Below are 19,318 nucleotides of genomic sequence, written 5' to 3'. Positions count from 1 at the left end.
AGTTGTGGTCTCAACGTCGCCCATGAAGATCCTTCAACTGATGACGGAAGATCGATGACTTCTTCTGAAGCCCCAGACAAGACTACAAGGCAGAAGCTCTGAGTTTTTCGAAAAACCCGATGAAAATTTCTAAGGGTGGAAGATTTCGTCTTCCACTAAAAAAAAAAAAATTGGAGCTGACCCTAAAATTTTAAACCTTTCTAAAACACCGTTGGAAACTTGGAATGCACTAACTCCCCTTGAAGCTGTGGATTGCACCTCGCTCCTTGAAGATGCTTCAACTCAAGACGAGAGAAAGATCACTTCTTCGAAAGCACCGACAAGACCCGTAGCCGAAGCTTTGAGTTTATAAACCCCTCTATGAACAATTTTAAGGGTGGAAGACTTCGTCTTCCACAAAAATTTAAAGTTAACTCTAAAAAGTTTTCAACCCTGCTAAAGCACCGCTGGAGTGCACTAACTCTCCCAGAATCTTGAACCCCCGCTAGGATCGCTTAGAAGCTACAGATCTAACACCTACATGGAGTAGTCAACCTCTTCATGAAGCTCGCCATCGGCAGGAATCCATCATGTCTCCCAGAAGATGAAGCAACGACTTTCTCGGCAACGGCACATCTATAGAAGAATGGAGTCTAACTTTAGTTAAACTTTACAACCCCTCTAGTCCTACGCTTAGTAATCTCGGGACGAGATTATTTTAAGGGTGGAAGATCTGTAACACCCCAACTTTTGCAAACATGTTTAATTATCCAAAGTGCAAAAATTAGGGGGAACAAAAACTTTTTCTATAGACTAATTTGGATGAATTTTCCTTGATCTGCTTGTCATACTAAATTGTTTTGATCTGTTGGTAGTTGTATTGTCTTGTTCTATCTGTTAAGTTTTGTCTTGAGCTACCTCAAAGAACAACACCTATAGTGGTAAAATCATCCTTTAATTCAAAACATGGGATCATCTACCCCTTGCCATCCAAGGCAATGCACCTAGCCCTAGACCTACCCTGTCGTTAGCACTTCCCAATCATGTCCTTGCCTTGAACCAGATCTCTCCTATACCCATTTATCCTTGTCTGTTTTGAGGCCAAGTCAAAAATCTGTTTTTGGCAGGCTTAAAATGTTCAAACTTTGGCAGTTGATATCTAAGAACCCACAACTGTTATTGGTGACCTCAACGCATGGATCTCATCTATGCAGCACCCCTTACAACTTCCACGTCTTGCATGTACCTTAACGCCTTTGCACCCTATATTTTTTCACTTCATCTTACACCCTTCTCACTGTTTCAGCACTAGATCACTTCTCCTTCTTTTACCTCTCGTTTTTATCCATGTTCAATCTCCACAAAACCAAGAGGGAAGATTATAGCTAAATTATGTAGCCACCCTCTACCCTTGAGATCACTTCTCCCAAAATATTTTATTTACCAAAAATCCTCTTTACGATTCTTCCCTAATTTTCACCATAAAGCCACTTCTAGTTTTATCAAAGCTTTTCAATTTACTTTCTCGAAGAAAATGGGAGATGTGTGTGGTATTCTATATCACCTTGTTTCCACCAAAAAAATAATCCCTATTTATTTAATCTCTTGTTTCTATTTAAGAAAATCTACCTTGTTCAATAAAGTGAGTAGAGTTTTTTTTGAAGACCTATTTTTCTGTCTAGCTCCTCTTTATATTTCAACTCCTTTTTAAATTAAATTCCTTCCCAATTGTCCCTAGAAAATTGAGATACCTTGCAAATAAATCTCTAATTAAAATGGCACCTCCTATGCATCCATCACACCCCTTTTATCTACCTCCTACCATCACTAGTTTTGAGAGCACAACTATGTGAATGAATTTTGTTCATCAAGCGTTTTCATCTCTTTTTCAATCTCTTCCTTTAATTTTTTTTCTAACCATATCAAAGATTTATTTGGGACATGGCCATCAACTTCAACTCTACCTATCCACCCCTCTTGACCCGTTCTAGCAATATGCATGTCATCTAGGAAATGCAAAAAGTGGCCGGCCATGCCTATGCTTTATTTCTTTTGACCACATCCCTCCATCCATATCTATCTTTGAATTAGCTAAATCTTCACCCATGCATCCGTGATCCCTCCTGCTGTCCTCCCTCCCTCTGGTAAACCTGCAGCACCACGTTGGAAAGTAAGAAACCAAGGGAGAACCTGATGTACTCATGGAAAGATTGGTGCACCTCCTATCCCTCACACTCTCTCCCAATCCCTTGTCTTGACTAACCATTGAGCCACCCCGAACTGCATTGCTACCCCACGGCCTACACCTCTACCTAGCTTCCCTAGCTAGCCCTACACCACCCCTCCACCTCCCTCATCCTTTCTTCCTTCCCAATGCCATAAATGGCATAGCCCTTGACCAAAAACCCTAGGGCTGCACCCCTGCGCCCCTAGCCATGTCTCAGGCCTCTCCCAGGATTCCTGGAACGTTGCATCGTCCATCACACCAGCTGCAACCCTCTTCATCGTCCTGCCCGAGCTTGCCATGGACGTGGTCACCCAATCTGGGGTAGAGAGCTCCAGGCCTCGTTCTCTCCCAAGACCACGCCATGATGATGCCCTGGCATCCCCATCTTCGAGGCGCATGCTCCCAAGGCCAGCGCTGCCCCACAGCAGCCTCGCCAGGCTCGCCATGGGCATGATCACCACGCCACCGCCACGCTCCCAACCGATGCCACCCCGCCCGGCTATAAAATGACACCCACAGCACTCCACTCCCTCACACTAGTCCTCACCCACCTCAGACCTCACCCAGAAGGTGCTGAGCGCTCTTCTCTGCTGCTGCTCGCTGGCGAGAGCGCCGCGGCCGTGGTCACCACGAGGTGGCCGGTGAAGGATGCGTCCGCCCGGCCCCCTTTGTTTTTCTCTCCTTTTCCCTTCCCTGATGCACACCATGCCCTGATCATCCTAACCCGCACCCCTGCGCCGCCCAGGTTCGCCGAAGGTGGACGCCAACGCCGCCGGACCGGGAGCTGCTGCGAGGGGAGCATGTCGGGAGGAGCTGCTACGGACGAAGGAGGAGCTACTGGACGCGCTCTGGTCGGCCTCGACTCGGCTCAAGCCACCACCGCCTGCCGGAGCTCCGCCGCCGCCCATCGCCGCCCGCCGGTAAGCTCTCCCAGCCGCCCCCCTTTTCTTTTTCCGTCCGTCGCGCACGCCTGAAGCGGAGGAGAATGACGCCCCGCATCTGTTCCTCCCGATGCGTGTGCATGGGCTGCATGGCCACGCTGGCCATGCAACAGCCTGGCCCGCCACGGGCCCCCTCTCCCTTTCTTTTCCTTTATTTTTTTTCCCTCAGCTCCACCTGGAAATGCCTCCTGGGCCGACCCATAAAACTCCACCGCACGGCCCGTTTTTTTCAAATTCTGCGCAGCCCAGGAAAATTCCCGCCCATTTCCGAAATTGAAATTTTCTGTTTTCTTCTTCAAAATCAGTGGCACTAAATCGCAAATATCTCCAGATCCACAAACCCAAATCGGATGAAACCAGTTGTGTTAGATCAAAAATTTCATCACCTTTCAAACGCCACTGGTCCCATGTTTTTAGGATTTTTGTACGATTTTTAGTGCATTAAACGTGATCACTGCATTCTGTTTAGTGTTTGTAATTTTAAAAATTGTAGGATTAATATTTTTGGATGAATCCAATTGTGTTGATCTTGTTTTGTTACTGGTCATCTAGGAAAAATACTGCTACTTTCTGATATTAAAGTTTTGTCTCTGCTTATGAGTATATGTGTGTCACATGCTTTGATAGATTTAAAATCTATTTAAATTATTTAAAACCTTGTCACCCCCTTTTGTTTCAAAAATAGCCAAACCATGATTTGTTACTGTCACAAAACTCCCCTGCATGTTTTCATTTGTATTTAATTCACACCTTGGTTCTTGAGTTATGTTTTGATTGTATGTATTATTTACTTTTGCGACGCTAGATACGAACGAGGGAGAAGTTGAAGGGGAGGATTTTGGAGAAGGTTTTGAGGAAAACCAGGGACAAGCCAACCAAGGCAAGCCATCTCTTGATCTCTGAATGTTTAATCACATATTGTGGTTACTTTGTTGTTGTTCTTGTCTCTCGATCTATCTTGTGTTGTTTCTACTTATGTTGATGGAGCATGCTCACCATGAGCATGTTTATTCTCTTTGACACCTCACCTACAACCCCCTTTAGTGATATGGTGGTCTTCATTATCATGATCTTGGTGTACCCTCTAAGTGTGAGGGGTATGCCCACTTATCTTGTGTGTGTCGACCTCTTGACACCCTTTTTGCACCCCTTAGTGGTATGATGGTTAGTATCATGCCCTTGTTATACCTTCTACCTTGTGATGCTATGCATACTTACTCCCAAGAGTGCCACACCTTTTGTTGATGTTATGCATACTTACTCTCAAGTATGTTGAACCCCTTGTTGTTGTTATGCATGCTTACCCTGAGCATGTATGCCCCCTTGACCACCTATTTTACCATCTTCTTAGTGGTATGATGATCAACATCGTGACCCTTTTGTCGAATCCTCCTACTTATGTTGTCCCCATGCGTGCTTATCCTAAGCATGTATAATCCCCTTGACACCTCAATTATCATCTCCTTAGAGGTATGACGGCTAGCATCATGCCATTGAGGTATCTTAGCTCCTACATAAAACTTTAGGTTGGGAACCCCTCAAGGTTTACCTTGTTGTAAATGTTTATGAAAACCTTGGGTAAGATAACCTTACCCAAGTGTATGGTTTATGAAGGCAAAAAGGATCTTGTCAAAGATGTTTGAAAAAAAAAGGAATGTGTGTGTGACTTGGGTTTTGAGAAAAAAAAACGACACATGGTTCTTTGTATTCGCCCGGAACAATTACACAGCGCAACCATAGCTACTCCAACGTGGGCACGGGGCTTAACTTGACGTTTGTTCTTCTTAGCATGAGGCACCGCACAACTATACAAGGGTACGGTTACCCCCGAGTCCGGGTTGTCGAGGTTGGGACAATAGTATAACGGGAGGCCTTCGGGGCTGACCCGTCCGGAAGACACTATGGGTCTCCTGGCTTGGCGGTGGAGCCACGCTCTAGAGGAGGTGAGCTGCCACGGTGCCGGGGAGGTACATACTCCATAGGGTAGGACCTCGTGTTAAGTCGAATGGGCGAAAGGTTATGTCCGGGTATCCGTCGTGGCATATGTCGTTATGCGGGGATGATGCCCACACGATAGGTATCCGGATAGTTGTGGTGAAAGTGTGCAAACTCTGCAGAGTCAAAACTATTCGAATAGCCGCGTCCGCGGTCATGGACGGTTGGGATGGCCGTTACAGAGCTGTGTCGAGTTTTGGTTTAGAAAATGTTTTCCAAAGGAAATGTGTGTTGGAAGTACCGGAAGGGTACGGGAAAGATGTTGTGCCGACCATGTGGAGATGGTCGAGGAAAATGAAACAAAAGCGGGTGACCCTTCCTAGTGTTTCATGTAGAGGAACTCTTCTTTAACAAAGATATAGAGATGTCATAGAAATGTCTTATCACCCTCTTAGTGTCCCCTTCAACTGTGATGTGGGATGCTATATCCACAAGAGAAACTGATTCTCTTTCACATGCTATATCCACAAGAGAAACTGATTCTCTTTCACATGCTATATCCACAAGAGAAACTGATTCTCTTTCACATGCTATATCCACAAGAGAAACTGATTCTCTTTCACATGCTATATCCACAAGAGAAACTGATTCTCTTTCACATGCTATATCCACCAGAGAAACCATTCTTCCTCTCTTGTCTTCTTTAGTTAGAATTGTTATCACCTTCTTGATGGTTTGCGAGTACAATTCAAATGTACTCACGGCTTTGTCCCTGGCTATTTACTTGGCCAGACCTGGAGGACTTCGACAGATGAAGAAGGAGTTGACGACGTCTATGCGAGCTAGGAACGTCTTCCCAGTCAGTTGCCTGTAGGGTTAAGGCAGATGACTTGGGCTCTACGCTGCTGAAGTGATTCTGCTACTCTGATGATTAGATTAGGCCCTTCGAGGCTATCTTGTAAAGATGGGTCATGTGACTTTATTGTAATTTTCTTATTCCGTTTTGTAAAGGATGATGTAATTTGATAGCAGTTCGGTTATGTGTTCACGGCACACTGATCATGGGAACGTGAACTGTATACATAACAGGGTATTTCGGACAGCTAGTCCGGGGTCCCCACAGTGTTGGTGTCACATTAGAGAAGATACGGTGACGAAATTGATTATAGGCATCATCTAGAAGAGGGAAGTAGTTAAGAGTAACAATATGAATAAGAACAAGCTCCGATTGAGGCCGTTTAGAAAGCATTGAAAATCTCTTTGGGATCTAAGATGAAATTACTTCACTTTCTCACGATCTATATAAATTTTAATGTACGCACACATCCCCTCACATGTGTTGAAACTCTCGACCCCCAAAACGACTAACCCAAAGTAACAAACAAGTATGCAAAAACCACAAGTTTTTTTTGTTTTTACTGTTCGGTTTTGCATGGGCTATTTCATCCCGATGCTATACAGGTCCTAGACGCCCCAGATACGGATGTCTACGATAGGGTGTTGGTGTCACATTAGAGAAGATACGGTGACGAAATTGATTATAGGCATCATCTAGAAGAGGGAAGTAGTTAAGAGTAACAACATGAATAAGAACAAGCTCCGATTGAGGCCGTTTAGAAAGCATTGAAAATCTCTTGGGGATCTAAGATGAAATTACTTCACTTTCTCACGATCTATATAAATTTTAATGTACGCACACATCCCCTCACACGTGTTGAAACTCTCGACCCCCAAAACGACTAACCCAAAGTAACAAACAAGTATGCAAAAACACAAGTTTTTTTTGTTTTTACTGTTCTGTTTTGCATGGGCTATTTCATCCCGATGCTATCCAGGTCCTAGACGCCCCTGATACGGATGTCTACGATAGGGTGTTGGTGTCACATTAGAGAAGATACGGTGACAAAATTGATTATAGGCATCATCTAGAAGAGGGAAGTAGTTAAGAGTAACAACATGAATAAGAACAAGCTCCGATTGAGGCCGTTTAGAAAGCATTGAAAATCTCTTGGGGATCTAAGATGAAATTACTTCACTTTCTCACGATCTATATAAATTTTAATGTACGCACACATCCCCTCACACGTGTTGAAACTCTCGACCCCCAAAACGACTAACCCAAAGTAACAAACAAGTATGCAAAAACCACAAGTTTTTTTTGTTTTTACTGTTCGGTTTTGCATGGGCTATTTTATCCCGATGCTATCCAGGTCCTAGACGCCCCAGATACGGATGTCTACGATAGGGTGTTGGTGTCACATTAGAGAAGATACGGTGACGAAATTGATTATAGGCATCATCTAGAAGAGGGAAGTAGTTAAGAGTAACAACATGAATAAGAACAAGCTCCGATTGAGGCCGTTTAGAAAGCATTGAAAATCTCTTTGGGATCTAAGATGAAATTACTTCACTTTCTCATGATCTATATAAATTTTAGTGTATGCACACATCCCCTCACACGTGTTGAAACTCTCGACCCCCAAAACGACTAACCCAAAGTAACAAACAAGTATGCAAAAAGCACAAGTTTTTTTTGTTTTTACTATTCGGTTTTGCATGGGCTATTTCATCCCGATGCTATCCAGGTCCTAGAAGCCCATGATACGGATGTCTACGATAGGGTGTTGGTGTCACATTAGAGAAGTTACGGTGACGAAATTGATTATAGGCATCATCTAGAAGAGGGAAGTAGTTAAGAGTAACAACATGAATAAGAACAAGCTCCGATTGAGGCCGTTTAGAAAGCATTGAAAATCTCTTTGGGATCTAAGATGAAATTACTTCACTTTCTCACGATCTATATAAATTTTAGTGTACGGACACATCCCCTCACACGTGTTAAAACTCTCGACACCCAAAACGACTAACCCAAAGTAACAAACATGTATGCAAAAAACACAAGTTTTTTTTGTTTTTACTGTTCGGTTTTGCATGGGCTATTTCATCCCGATGCTATCCAGGTCCTAGACGCCCCTGATACGGATGTCTACGATAGGGTGTTGGTGTCACATTAGAGAAGATACGGTGACGAAATTGATTATAGGAATCATCTAGAAGAGGGAAGTAGTTAAGAGTAACAACATGAATAAGAACAAGCTCCGATTGAGGCCGTTTAGAAAGCATTGAAAATCTCTTTGGGATCTAAGATGAAATTACTTCACTTTCTCACGATCTATATAAATTTTAGTGTATGCACACATCCCCTCACACGTGTTGAAACTCTCGACCCCCAAAACGACTAACCCAAAGTAACAAACAAGTATGCAAAAAACACAAGTTTTTTTGTTTTTACTGTTCCGTTTTGCATGGGCTATTTCATCCCGATGCTATCCAGGTCCTAGACGCCCCTGATACGGATGTCTACGATAGGGTGTTGGTGTCACATTAGAGAAGATACGGTGACGAAATTGATTATAGGCATCATCTAGAAGAGGGAAGTAGTTAAGAGTAACAACATGAATAAGAACAAGCTCCGATTGAGGCCGTTTAGAAAGCATTGAAAATCTCTTTGGGATCTAAGATGAAATTACTTCACTTTCTCACGATCTATATAAATTTTAATGTACGCACACATACCCACACACGTGTTGAAACTCTCGACACCCAAAACGACTAACCCAAAGTAACAAACAAGTATGCAAAAAACACAAGTTTTTTTTTGTTTTTACTGTTCGGTTTTGCATGGGTTATTTCATCCCGATGCTATCTAGGTCCTAGACGCCCCAGATACTCTGGATGTCTACGATAGGGTGTTGGTGTCACATTAGAGAAGATACGGTGACGAAATTGATTATAGGCATCATCTAGAAGAGGGAAGTAGTTAAGAGTAACAACATGAATAAGAACAAGCTCCGATTGAGGCCGTTTAGAAAGCATTGAAAATCTCTTTGGGATCTAAGATGAAATTACTTCACTTTCTCACGATCTATATAAATTTTAGTGTATGCACACATCCCCTCACACGTGTTGAAACTCTCGACCCCCAAAAACGACTAACCCAAAGTAACAAACATGTATGCAAAAAACACAAGTTTTTTTTGTTTTTACTGTTCGGTTTTGCATGGGTTATTTCATCCCGATGCTATCTAGGTCCTAGACGCCCAGATACGGATGTCTACGATAGGGTGTTGGTGTCACATTAGAGAAGATACGGTGACGAAATTGATTATAGGCATCATCTAGAAGAGGGAAGTAGTTAAGAGTAACAACATGAATAAGAACAAGCTCCGATTGAGGCCGTTTAGAAAGCATTGAAAATCTCTTTGGGATCTAAGATGAAATTACTTCACTTTCTCACGATCTATATAAATTTTAGTGTATGCACACATCCCCTCACACGTGTTGAAACTCTCGACCCCCAAAACGACTAACCCAAAGTAACAAACAAGTATGCAAAAAACACAAGTTTTTTTTTTTTTTACTGTTCGGTTTTGCATGGGCTATTTCATCCCGATGCTATCCAGGTCCTAGACGCCCCAGATACGGATGTCTACGATAGGGTGTTGGTGTCACATTAGAGAAGATACGGTGACGAAATTGATTATAGGCATCATCTAGAAGAGGGAAGTAGTTAAGAGTAACAACATGAATAAGAACAAGCTCCGATTGAGGCCGTTTAGAAAGCATTGAAAATCTCTTGGGGATCTAAGATGAAACTACTTCACTTTCTCACGATCTATATAAATTTTAATGTACGCACACATCCCCTCACACGTGTTGAAACTCTCGACCCCCAAAACGACTAACCCAAAGTAACAAACAAGTATGCAAAAAACACAAGTTTTTTTTGTTTTTACTGTTCGGTTTTGCATGGGCTATTTCATCCCGATGCTATCCAGGTCCTAGACGCCCCTGATACGGATGTCTACGATAGGGTGTTGGTGTCACATTAGAGAAGATATGGTGACGAAATTGATTATAGGCATCATCTAGAAGAGGGAAGTAGTTAAGAGTAACAACATGAATAAGAACAAGCTCCGATTGAGGCCGTTTAGAAAGCATTGAAAATCTCTTTGGGATCTAAGATGAAATTACTTCACTTTCTCACGATCTATATAAATTTTAATGTACGCACACATACCCTCACACGTGTTGAAACTGCGACACCCAAAACGACTAACCCAAAGTAACAAACAAGTATGCAAAAAACACAAGGGTTTTTTTGTTTTTTACCGTTCGGTTTTGCATGGGTTATTTCATCCCGATGCTATCTAGGTCCTAGACGCCCCTTATACGGATGTCTACGATAGGGTGTTGGTGTCACATTAGAGAAGATACGGTGACGAAATTGATTATAGGCATCATCTAGAAGAGGGAAGTAGTTAAGAGTAACAACATGAATAAGAACAAGCTCCGATTGAGGCCGTTTAGAAAGCATTGAAAATCTCTTTGGGATCTAAGATGAAATTACTTCACTTTCTCACGATCTATATAAATTTTAGTGTATGCACACATCCCCTCACACGTGTTGAAACTCTCGACCCCCAAAAACGACTAACCCAAAGTAACAAACATGTATGCAAAAAACACAAGTTTTTTTTGTTTTTACTGTTCGGTTTTGCATGGGTTATTTCATCCCGATGCTATCTAGGTCCTAGACGCCCCAGATACGGATGTCTACGATAGGGTGTTGGTGTCACATTAGAGAAGATACGGTGACGAAATTGATTATAGGCATCATCTAGAAGAGGGAAGTAGTTAAGAGTAACAACATGAATAAGAACAAGCTCCGATTGAGGCCGTTTAGAAAGCATTGAAAATCTCTTTGGGATCTAAGATGAAATTACTTCACTTTCTCACGATCTATATAAATTTTAGTGTATGCACACATCCCCTCACACGTGTTGAAACTCTCGACCCCCAAAACGACTAACCCAAAGTAACAAACAAGTATGCAAAAAACACAAGTTTTTTTGTTTTTACTGTTCCGTTTTGCATGGGCTATTTCATCCCGATGCTATCCATGTCCTAGACTCCCCTGATACGGATGTCTACGATAGGGTGTTGGTGTCACATTAGAGAAGATACGGTGACGAAATTGATTATAGGCATCATCTAGAAGAGGGAAGTAGTTAAGAGTAACAACATGAATAAGAACAAGCTCCGATTAAGGCCGTTTAGAAAGCATTGAAAATCTCTTTGGGATCTAAGATGAAATTACTTCACTTTCTCACGATCTATATAAATTTTAGTGTATGCACACATCCCCTCACACGTGTTGAAACTCTCGACCCCCAAAACGACTAACCCAAAGTAACAAACAAGTATGCAAAAAACACAAGTTTTTTTGTTTTTACTGTTCGGTTTTGCATGGGCTATTTCATCCCGATGCTATCCAGGTCCTAGACGCCCCAGATACGGATGTCTACGATAGGGTGTTGGTGTCACATTAGAGAAGATACGGTGACGAAATTGATTATAGGCATCATCTAGAAGAGGGAAGTAGTTAAGAGTAACAACATGAATAAGAACAAGCTCCGATTGAGGCCGTTTAGAAAGCATTGAAAATCTCTTGGGGATCTAAGATGAAACTACTTCACTTTCTCACGATCTATATAAATTTTAATGTACGCACACATCCCCTCACACGTGTTGAAACTCTCGACCCCCAAAACGACTAACCCAAAGTAACAAACAAGTATGCAAAAAACACAAGTTTTTTTTGTTTTTACTGTTCGGTTTTGCATGGGCTATTTCATCCCGACGCTATCCAGGTCCTAGACGCCCCTGATACGGATGTCTACGATAGGGTGTTGGTGTCACATTAGAGAAGATATGGTGACGAAATTGATTATAGGCATCATCTAGAAGAGGGAAGTAGTTAAGAGTAACAACATGAATAAGAACAAGCTCCGATTGAGGCCGTTTAGAAAGCATTGAAAATCTCTTTGGGATCTAAGATGAAATTACTTCACTTTCTCACGATCTATATAAATTTTAATGTACGCACACATACCCTCACACGTGTTGAAACTCTCGACACCCAAAACGACTAACCCAAAGTAACAAACAAGTATGCAAAAAACACAAGGCTTTTTTTTGTTTTTACTGTTCGGTTTTGCATGGGTTATTTCATCCCGATGCTATCTAGGTCCTAGACGCCCCAGATACGGATGTCTACGATAGGGTGTTGGTGTCACATTAGAGAAGATACGGTGACGAAATTGATTATAGGCATCATCTAGAAGAGGGAAGTAGTTAAGAGTAACAACATGAATAAGAACAAGCTCCGATTGAGGCCGTTTAGAAAGCATTGAAAATCTCTTTGGGATCTAAGATGAAATTACTTCACTTTCTCACGATCTATATAAATTTTAGTGTATGCACACATCCCCTCACACGTGTTGAAACTCTCGACCCCCAAAAACGACTAACCCAAAGTAACAAACATGTATGCAAAAAACACAAGTTTTTTTTGTTTTTACTGTTCGGTTTTGCATGGGTTATTTCATCCCGATGCTATCTAGGTCCTAGACGCCCCAGATACGGATGTCTACGATAGGGTGTTGGTGTCACATTAGAGAAGATACGGTGACGAAATTGATTATAGGCATCATCTAGAAGAGGGAAGTAGTTAAGAGTAACAACATGAATAAGAACAAGCTCCGATTGAGGCCGTTTAGAAAGCATTGAAAATCTCTTTGGGATCTAAGATGAAATTACTTCACTTTCTCACGATCTATATAAATTTTAGTGTATGCACACATCCCCTCACACGTGTTGAAACTCTCGACCCCCAAAACGACTAACCCAAAGTAACAAACAAGTATGCAAAAAACACAAGTTTTTTTGTTTTTACTGTTCCGTTTTGCATGGGCTATTTCATCCCGATGCTATCCAGGTCCTAGACGCCCCTGATACGGATGTCTACGATAGGGTGTTGGTGTCACATTAGAGAAGATACGGTGACGAAATTGATTATAGGCATCATCTAGAAGAGGGAAGTAGTTAAGAGTAACAACATGAATAAGAACAAGCTCCGATTGAGGCCGTTTAGAAAGCATTGAAAATCTCTTTGGGATCTAAGATGAAATTACTTCACTTTCTCACGATCTATATAAATTTTAATGTACGCACACATACCCACACACGTGTTGAAACTCTCGACACCCAAAACGACTAACCCAAAGTAACAAACAAGTATGCAAAAAACACAAGTTTTTTTTTGTTTTTACTGTTCGGTTTTGCATGGGTTATTTCATCCCGATGCTATCTAGGTCCTAGACGCCCCAGATACGGATGTCTACGATAGGGTGTTGCTGTCACATTAGAGAAGATACGGTGACGAAATTGATTATAGGCATCATCTAGAAGAGGGAAGTAGTTAAGAGTAACAACATGAATAAGAACAAGCTCCGATTGAGGCCGTTTAGAAAGCATTGAAAATCTCTTTGGGATCTAAGATGAAATTACTTCACTTTCTCACGATCTATATAAATTTTAGTGTATGCACACATCCCCTCACACGTGTTGAAACTCTCGACCCCCAAAAACGACTAACCCAAAGTAACAAACATGTATGCAAAAAACACAAGTTTTTTTTGTTTTTACTGTTCGGTTTTGCATGGGTTATTTCATCCCGATGCTATCTAGGTCCTAGACGCCCCAGATACGGATGTCTACGATAGGGTGTTGGTGTCACATTAGAGAAGATACGGTGACGAAATTGATTATAGGCATCATCTAGAAGAGGGAAGTAGTTAAGAGTAACAACATGAATAAGAACAAGCTCCGATTGAGGCCGTTTAGAAAGCATTGAAAATCTCTTTGGGATCTAAGATGAAATTACTTCACTTTCTCACGATCTATATAAATTTTAGTGTATGCACACATCCCCTCACACGTGTTGAAACTTTCGACCCCCAAAACGACTAACCCAAAGTAACAAACAAGTATGCAAAAAACACAAGTTTTTTTTTTTTACTGTTCGGTTTTGCATGGGCTATTTCATCCCGATGCTATCCAGGTCCTAGACGCCCCAGATACGGATGTCTACGATAGGGTGTTGGTGTCACATTAGAGAAGATACGGTGACGAAATTGATTATAGGCATCATCTAGAAGAGGGAAGTAGTTAAGAGTAACAACATGAATAAGAACAAGCTCCGATTGAGGCCGTTTAGAAAGCATTGAAAATCTCTTGGGGATCTAAGATGAAACTACTTCACTTTCTCACGATCTATATAAATTTTAATGTACGCACACATCCCCTCACACGTGTTGAAACTCTCGACCCCCAAAACGACTAACCCAAAGTAACAAACAAGTATGCAAAAAACACAAGTTTTTTTTGTTTTTACTGTTCGTTTTTGCATGGGCTATTTCATCCCGATGCTATCCAGGTCCTAGACGCCCCTGATACGGATGTCTACGATAGGGTGTTGGTGTCACATTAGAGAAGATATGGTGACGAAATTGATTATAGGCATCATCTAGAAGAGGGAAGTAGTTAAGAGTAACAACATGAATAAGAACAAGCTCCGATTGAGGCCGTTTAGAAAGCATTGAAAATCTCTTTGGGATCTAAGATGAAATTACTTCACTTTCTCACGATCTATATAAATTTTAATGTACGCACACATACCCTCACACGTGTTGAAACTCTCGACACCCAAAACGACTAACCCAAAGTAACAAACAAGTATGCAAAAAACACAAGGCTTTTTTTTGTTTTTACTGTTCGGTTTTGCATGGGTTATTTCATCCCGATGCTATCTAGGTCCTAGACGCCCCAGATACGGATGTCTACGATAGGGTGTTGGTGTCACATTAGAGAAGATACGGTGACGAAATTGATTATAGGCATCATCTAGAAGAGGGAAGTAGTTAAGAGTAACAACATGAATAAGAACAAGCTCCGATTGAGGCCGTTTAGAAAGCATTGAAAATCTCTTGGGGATCTAAGATGAAATTACTTCACTTTCTCACGATCTATATAAATTTTAATGTACGCACACATCCCCTCACACGTGTTGAAACTCTCGACCCCCAAAACGACTAACCCAAAGTAACAAACAAGTATGCAAAAAACACAAGTTTTTTTTGTTTTTACTGTTCGGTTTTGCATGGGCTATTTCATCCCGATGCTATCCAGGTCCTAGACGCCCCTGATACGGATGTCTACGATAGGGTGTTGGTGTCACATTAGAGAAGATACGGTGACGAAATTGATTATAGGCATCATCTAGAAGAGGGAAGTAGTTAAGAGTAACAACATGAATAAGAACAAGCTCCGATTGAGGCCGTTTAGAAAGCATTGAAAATCTCTTTGGGATCTAAGATGAAATTACTTCACTTTCTCACGATCTATATAAATTTTAATGTACGCACACATACCCTCACACGTGTTGAAACTCTCGACACCCAAAACGACTAACCCAAAGTAATAAACAAGTATGCAAAAAACACAAGTTTTTTTTTTTTTTTTACTGTTCGGTTTTGCATGGGTTATTTCATCCCGATACTATCTAGGTCCTAGACGCCCCAGATACGGATGTCTACGATAGGGTGTTGGTGTCACATTAGAGAAGATACGGTGACGAAATTGATTATAGGCATCATCTAGAAGAGGGAAGTAGTTAAGAGTAACAACATGAATAAGAACAAGCTCCGATTGAGGCCGTTTAGAAAGCATTGAAAATCTCTTTGGGATCTAAGATGAAATTACTTCACTTTCTCATGATCTATATAAATTTTAGTGTATGCACACATCCCCTCACACGTGTTGAAACTCTCGACCCCCAAAACGACTAACCCAAAGTAAATAACAAGTATGCAAAAAACACAAGTTTTTTTTGTTTTTACTGTTCGGTTTTGCATGGGCTATTTCATCCCGATGCTATCCAGGTCCTAGACGCCCCAGATACGGATGTCTACGATAGGGTGTTGGTGTCACATTAGAGAAGATACGGTGACGAAATTGATTATAGGCATCATCTAGAAGAGGGAAGTAGTTAAGAGTAACAACATGAATAAGAACAAGCTCCGATTGAGGCCGTTTAGAAAGCATTGAAAATCTCTTTGGGATCTAAGATGAAATTACTTTACTTTCTCATGATCTATATAAATTTTAGTGTACGCACACATCCCCTCACACGTGTTGAAACTCTCGACCCCCAAAACGACTAACCCAAAGTAACAAACAAGTATGCAAAAAACACAAGTTTTTTTTTGTTTTTACTGTTCGGTTTTGCATGGGCTATTTCATCCCGATGCTATCCAGGTCCTAGACGCCCCAGATACGGATGTCTACGATAGGGTGTTGGTGTCACATTAGAGAAGATACGGTGACGAAATTGATTATAGGCATCATCTAGAAGAGGGAAGTAGTTAAGAGTAACAACATGAATAAGAACAAGCTCCGATTGAGGCCGTTTAGAAAGCATTGAAAATCTCTTGGGGATCTAAGATGAAACTACTTCACTTTCTCACGATCTATATAAATTTTAATGTACTCACACATCCCCTCACACGTGTTGAAACTCTCGACCCCAAAACGACTAACCCAAAGTAACAAACAAGTATGCAAAAAACACAAGTTTTTTTTGTTTTTACTGTTCGGTTTTGCATGGGCTATTTCATCCCGATGCTATCCAGGTCCTAGACGCCCCTGATACGGATGTCTACGATAGGGTGTTGGTGTCACATTAGAGAAGATACGGTGACGAAATTGATTATAGGCATCATCTAGAAGAGGGAAGTAGTTAAGAGTAACAACATGAATAAGAACAAGCTCCGATTGAGGCCGTTTAGAAAGCATTGAAAATCTCTTTGGGATCTAAGATGAAATTACTTCACTTTCTCACGATCTATATAAATTTTAATGTACGCACACATACCCTCACACGTGTTGAAACTCTCGACACCCAAAACGACTAACCCAAAGTAACAAACAAGTATGCAAAAAACACAAGTTTTTTTTTTTTACTGTTCGGTTTTGCATGGGTTATTTCATCCCGATACTATCTAGGTCCTAGACGCCCCAGATACGGATGTCTACGATAGGGTGTTGGTGTCACATTAGAGAAGATATGGTGACGAAATTGATTATAGGCATCATCTAGAAGAGGGAAGTAGTTAAGAGTAACAACATGAATAAGAACAAGCTCCGATTGAGGCCGTTTAGAAAGCATTGAAAATCTCTTTGGGATCTAAGATGAAATTACTTCACTTTCTCACAATCTATATAAATTTTAGTGTATGCACACATCCCCTCACACGTGTTGAAACTCTCGACCCCCAAAACGACTAACCCAAAGTAACAAACAAGTATGCAAAAAACACAAGTTTTTTTTGTTTTTACTGTTCGGTTTTGCATGGGCTATTTCATCCCGATGCTATCCAGGTCCTAGACGCCCCAGATACGGATGTCTACGATAGGGTGTTGTTGTCACATTAGAGAAGATACGGTGACGAAATTGATTATAGGCATCATCTAGAAGAGGGAAGTAGTTAAGAGTAACAACATGAATAAGAACAAGCTCCGATTGAGGCCGTTTAGAAAGCATTGAAAATCTCTTTGGGATCTAAGATGAAATTACTTCACTTTCTCACGATCTATATAAATTTTAGTGTACGCACACATTCCCTCACACGTGTTGAAACTCTCGACCCCCAAAACGACTAACCCAAAGTAACAAACAAGTATGCAAAAAACACAAGTTTTTTTTTGTTTTTACTGTTCGGTTTTGCATGGGCTATTTCATCCCGATGCTATCCAGGTCCTAGACGCCCCAGATACGGATGTCTACGATAGGGTGTTGGTGTCACATTAGAGAAGATACGGTGACGAAATTGATTATAGGCATCATCTAGAAGAGGGAAGTAGTTAAGAGTAACAACATGAATAAGAACAAGCTCCGATTGAGGCCGTTTAGAAAGCATTGAAAATCTCTTGGGGATCTAAGATGAAACTACTTCACTTTCTCACGATCTATATAAATTTTAATGTACGCACACATCCCCTCACACGTGTTGAAACTCTCGACCCCCAAAACGACTAACCCAAAGTAACAAACAAGTATGCAAAAAACACAAGTTTTTTTGTTTTTACTGTTCGGTTTTGCATGGGCTATTTCATCCCGATGCTATCCAGGTCCTAGACTCCCCTGTTACGGATGTCTACGATAGGGTGTTGGTGTCACATTAGAGAAGATACGGTGACGAAATTGATTATAGGCATCATCTAGAAGAGGGAAGTAGTTAAGAGTAACAACATGAATAAGAACAAGCTCCGATTGAGGCCGTTTAGAAAGCATTGAAAATCTCTTTGGGATCTAAGATGAAATTACTTCACTTTCTCACGATCTATATAAATTTTAGTGTACGCACACATTCCCTCACACGTGTTGAAACTCTCGACCCCCAAAACGACTAACCCAAAGTAACAAACAAGTATGCAAAAAACACAAGTTTTTTTTGTTTTTACTGTTCGGTTTTGCATGGGCTATTTCATCCCGAAGCTATCCAGGTCCTAGACGCCCCTGATACGGATGTCTACGATAGGGTGTTGGTGTCACATTAGAGAAGATACGGTGACGAAATTGATTATAGGCATCATCTAGAAGAGGGAAGTAGTTAAGAGTAACAACATGAATAAGAACAAGCTCCGATTGAGGCCGTTTAGAAAGCATTGAAAATCTCTTTGGGATCTAAGATGAAATTACTTCACTTTCTCACAATCTATATAAATTTTAGTGTATGCACACATCCCCTCACACGTGTTGAAACTCTCGACCCCCAAAACGACTAACCCAAAGTAACAAACAAGTATGCAAAAAAAACAAGTTTGTTTTGTTTTTACTGTTCGGTTTTGCATGGGCTATTTCATCCCGATGCTATCCAGGTCCTAGACGCCCCAGATACGGATGTCTACGATAGGGTGTTGGTGTCACATTAGAGAAGATACGGTGACGAAATTGATTATAGGCATCATCTAGAAGAGGGAAGTAGTTAAGAGTAACAACATGAATAAGAACAAGCTCCGATTGAGGCCGTTTAGAAAGCATTGAAAATCTCTTTGGGATCTAAGATGAAATTACTTCACTTTCTCACGATCTATATAAATTTTAGTGTACGCACACATTCCCTCACACGTGTTGAAACTCTCGACCCCCAAAACGACTAACCCAAAGTAACAAACAAGTATGCAAAAAACACAAGTTTTTTTTTGTTTTTACTGTTCGGTTTTGCATGGGCTATTTCATCCCGATGCTATCCAGGTCCTAGACGCCCCAGAT

Source organism: Lolium perenne, unplaced genomic scaffold (genome assembly GCF_019359855.2).
Source record: "Lolium perenne isolate Kyuss_39 unplaced genomic scaffold, Kyuss_2.0 unplaced46, whole genome shotgun sequence".
In the NCBI taxonomy this organism is placed as follows: domain Eukaryota; kingdom Viridiplantae; phylum Streptophyta; class Magnoliopsida; order Poales; family Poaceae; genus Lolium; species Lolium perenne.
The sequence above is the reverse complement of the archived record's forward strand: the minus strand, read 5'-3'. Positions refer to the sequence as shown.